A 4,999-nucleotide genomic window follows, 5' to 3' on the forward strand; every position below is an offset into this window, starting at 1 on the left:
GTGTGAAACATATTAGTCAACCCTTAACGTTCTTTCCATATCACTCCATAAAAAAATGATATGCACAAGAAAACCAACTCACCAATCATATTTAAAATATTAGCACCCGTCTTCCTAGTCAGGTATAAATAGGTATAATCATAACATCGGTTGCCTGAAAATTTTTAAGCCATCCTTGATATTCGCCATCGCAAAATGAGTATAAGTAAACTTGAATTGTAGAAGATCAGACACTTGTTGGCAATCACCAGCAATGTTCTACCAACCAACACATATCTCGATGATAACATTATTGAGGAAATTACAAGTAACAAGTAAGATCCATGACTAATGCAAAAAAAAAAAGAGGGCTTAATGCTGATCCTTCATGTAATCCAATTGAATTAGAAAAATACTTGATCAAACAATCTTGTGTTTGAGCACATATTAATGCCTGATCAAGGTTAATGCCTGATCAAGGTAATTCTCGATGTAAGGCATTCCCATAGTAAAGGAGTTGCCTTCAAGTGGATCTTCAAGTCCCTTGTTATTTAGAGCTGTCAAAAAATTTTGTTATTCATGTATAGCCATAGAAAACATAGAGATACTCAATAAAAGCACTGCACAACGAAGCCAAACTCTAAACCATTATCATCATAATCTTCCCCGTAATTTTTTTGAACTCCTAAAACAAATAATCAAAGCACTATTACCCGTTATGAGTATGGCACAAATCATCATAAATGTCAAATGATAAAGCCTTCCCAAATGTATTTCATGGAGAAGATGAAGCTACATATAGTATTTCTAACTGTAAATCATATGTATATTTCTCTTTAATGATTTTTTTCTTCCATAACAGAGCCAGAGACACAGTTCCAACAACACGAGCTAAAATTAGATTGGAGAAAAGGCCGAGTAAGTGTCAAATAGGAAAACAGTGTCGTTTGTCCAAATTCCTCCAAAACAAACTCAACCAAAAGGATTATGCAAAAAGAAAGAAGAAGAAGAAGAAGAAGAAGAAGAAGAAAGAAGAAGGCTCAAATGATGACAATGAATCCATGACATAGGAAAAATGTAGAGGCTTTACTATGCACGAATTCCATCATAATGTCAGCGGTGGTTGCTCCAGAAACTTCAGGTCATCCAGAATGCCATATACTATAGGAAACATAGAAATATTTAGGCTAAATTCTAAACCACCATCATCATCATCATTGCCCACTAAACTTTTTACTCAAAAAAGAAATAATCACTACACACTACTACACATAATATTTATGGTACAAATGTTTGCAACCGCCATATATTTACACCTTAATTTTATTTCATGGTAAAAATGAGGCAACTGATAGGATTTCCATATTAAAAGGCAAAAATATTATACGCCTTCGATGCAATTTCATGTTTCCTTTTTCATAGCAAGAGATTGTAAGATTCATCAGCATACTTAAAATTTAGAATCGAGACTAAGACAATTGAACTCATCAAGTAATTAATAAAAAGATTCTGCATAATTAAGTTAGCAAGTAAGAAACTGCCAAAATTTTCCATTACATGAGAGTTATTGTTAACAAATTCATTAGCAATCTTCTGACACTGCAATGAACAATGAACTTGAGAACTATCACAAACTACTTCCCCCGGATTTGAATTGAATTTACAGAATAACTTAATAGAAATTGCAAAGAAAACATTAGGATCCAACAACAGTTGTTACCAAAAAAAAAAAAAGAATCAAAATCCGGTCATGTAAAAGACACTTCATCTCTCTTAATCTCCCTCTCAATGTTAAATATATGGTAATTTGTCCTCCTCTTCTCTCCCCCTAATCTCTAAATGCTGCCTTATTTTTCCCCCTATGCAACTCCATTCAATATTAGAGAAAGAGAGAGGATATGCATTTAATACAACTGAGTAGCTGACTTTATAGGCAGATCTAATAGTACAAGATCCATGACATATTAACTTTTCCATATCTCACAGTTTTCACTGCTCTGCTCTCCCAAGGCAATCCCTCTTTAAGGTCAGCATAGGCTAAAAAGATACCCTTTCCCAAAGGAACTGAATCCAAAAAACATATGAAACAATCACCAATACATAGAAAGTGGAACTGACATGCATAGCTACATAGAATACTTCAGAACTATCACAAACTACTTCCCTTTGAAAAGAAGTGCATTTATAAAATGCATTCATAGGAATTATAAAGAAACAAGAGGATCAACAGTTCCTTGTTACCAACAAAAACAAGAATCACAATCAGGTCAAGTGAAACGCACTATATCTCTCTTAATGTCACTATAAACTTAAAATATATGGTAATTTACCCTCTCTATACCTGTTTCTCTCCATCTCATCTATAAATGCTGTCGTTTGTTTCCCTTATGCAACTCCAATCAATATAAGAGAAAGAGAGGATATGTAATAACTTCAACCGAGTAGCAGACTTTATAAGCAGACCAAAAAGAACATGATCCATGATGTTTTAACTTTTTCATTTCTCACTGTTTTAGCCGCTCTGCTGTCCCACAGCTATACTACTTTAAGGTCAGCATAGACTAAGAAATACCCTTTCTCAGGGGGGTCATTAGTGTACGGAGTCTAAAAAAAGTAAAATCCGATGCAAAGATTTTACTTTTTTTTATAAATATAATAGATTAGATATTAAGGATGGCAAAAGATATAAGTATAATTTAGACAAACAAAGAGATAGTAGTAGTAATGATTTAGTTCAAGTGAAGTGCATAAGGATGAAGATCAAAAAATGTTTTTATTAGAAGAGGATATTCAACAAAGATGGATAATATATTTTGTTGAACTATCCAATGAAGATTATGAGAATATGGTTGACTTTAGTGACATTATGAAAGGGTATACTTGAGTTCGCAAGTAACCCTAAGGGGAATGCTCGAGTTCGCAAGCAAACCTAGCACTAATTGGTGAAAACATAGAGAATAATGCAAAATCTGGATAAAATCAGCCACAAAACGATGGATTGCAGTAAGAAAATAAAAGCCAAACAAACACGAAAACATGATACAAGTGATCATAAATACGAGAGGAGGATCGTCTCTTCAAAATCTCTAAATAAGTTAGTCTACAGCCCAAGAAGCCAAGGAACATCAATAGAAATCAAATCAAGCATGCCCTAACCCTAAAACACCTCATGCTATTTAATACATAAACTTTCCAAATCAATTTTCCCTCCAAATCAATTTTACAAATACGCCATCAATTTTCCCTCTAATTTGAACTCAATTGGAATAGTGGGACCTACTATTGTGGGCGGCAAACATGCCTGCTGATGTAGAACATACATGCATGGATGAATAGATTAAGGAATTTGCACGCTTAATTTTAGAGCTCGCAATAATTATACCTTTAAATTGATTTTAAACGACAACATAAAACACAAAGAGGGGTAAGACAAGCTTAGGCTAAATCACATGCATAGGAGTTAATATCATAATAATCAATTTAACCTAACGTTGCATGCATGATGGTTTTCAACATTAAATTCTAATGCTAACAATAAGATTAGTCACTAAGCAAGGGTCCACTCACTCAACTCCCTACGATTACTTGGTTTTAGCGGGGAAGAATTAGCATGATCATTGTAAATCAAACTATAACCACAAGAGATAAGTGAACTAAGAAGATAGGAGAGTTTGGATGAAGAGTTTACCCAAGGACAAAGGTGAGATGAAGCTCCGATACGGCAATTAAGGTGCTTGAGAGAGAGTGGATATTAGCACGCAACCTTTGAACCTTCTCGAACCAAAGAACGGCAAGGGAGGAGGTCCTGAATTTCAGGACTGCCCCTGATTTTCACTCGACAGCCGTTGGAAGGCCTTCTTGGTTAGCCTCATTGCTGATTTTGATGTTCCTGGACTGATGACAGCAACCAGTAAGTCTCCGATCAACTGGACAGCAGCAAGGAGGTATTCTTGGACAGTTTTCTTGTTGATTTGGGCACTCCTAGACATCAAACGGGAGCTTCCGAACTGTTGGACAACAAAGGAAACTTGCTGGAAATCTCTGGGCTGCAATGGGGACTATTCAATCAGCAGATCAGCGGGATGAAATGGCTGATTTCTCAGATCTGAAGGAACAGGTTGCTGGCGGGATATTTCTGGACAGCAGAACAGGAATCTCTGGACTGTGGGACAGCTGCTGGGTGAAGGCGGAAAATTCCTCAGTAGATCACGGACTAGGGGAGAGTTATTAGGGAGAAACCTTCCAAACGGAAACCCGCCGCTGAGCTGTTGGGTACTCCGTTGGCCTCTCCTAAGCTTCACCCTCATGAACTCACAAAGAGATCAAGGCAAAACTAGAACTCACAAAGAGATCTTGAACAAAGCTGAATTTTATTTCAATAATCATCATCCCTTTCCAAGAGGAAGGGGAGGGCTTAAATAGCCAAATACATGAGGGAAAATAAAAAGACACAATTGCCCCTAGGGCAAACATAAAACAAAGCCTTCAAGTGAGGGTAGAAATGGAAAAATATAAATAACAAATAAAATACATGAAAATAAATAGACACGATCGTAGCCGTTGATCTTCGATGCCCTCATCATTCTCCCCAGGTGGGAGAAAAACTCGACTCTATCGAGTTGGTGTCTCGAAAATTCCTTGTGCATATGGGTTTATCTGTTGTAGCTCCTCGCACTCTGACCATGTATCCCCTGCCTTTGATTCACCTCTTCACCTAGTCAAGTATCTTCTTCATTCACCCTCTTTTGTGGAAATAATATCATCACTAGGAATCATGTCAACCTTCTCCGCTATAGGAATTTTGGGAATAATTTTGAGAGTGGAGGTAGGCTTTGTGTGATGCCCCAGAGATCAATAGTGAAAGGATTCGTCTGACATTCTGATCGAACTCCATTCCAGTTGCCTTGCTCGGACCTGAAAATTTTAATCACATATAATGAGCTTTACAAAGCCCGGCAGGTCACCAAAGCCTACAACTGAAATCAAAGCACGGTGATGCTATCAATATGCAGGTCAAAGT

The 4,999-nt window shown here is 36.7% G+C and overlaps 1 long non-coding RNA gene across 3 annotated transcripts in view; it reads right to left on the reverse strand.

The window, feature by feature from the left end:
- Positions 1-254: 254 nt before the first annotated feature.
- The window catches only part of LOC110113901, a 40,645-nt gene continuing 35,900 nt past the window's right edge, over positions 255-4,999 (reverse strand). For all 3 annotated transcript variants that reach the window (XR_003702581.1, XR_003702582.1, XR_003702583.1), the window contains one exon: positions 255-1,140. This is a non-coding gene — a long non-coding RNA (uncharacterized LOC110113901). The remainder of the gene's footprint in view (positions 1,141-4,999) is intronic.

Source organism: Dendrobium catenatum, unplaced genomic scaffold (genome assembly GCF_001605985.2).
Source record: "Dendrobium catenatum unplaced genomic scaffold, ASM160598v2 fragScaff_scaffold_1392, whole genome shotgun sequence".
NCBI classification, from domain to species: domain Eukaryota; kingdom Viridiplantae; phylum Streptophyta; class Magnoliopsida; order Asparagales; family Orchidaceae; genus Dendrobium; species Dendrobium catenatum.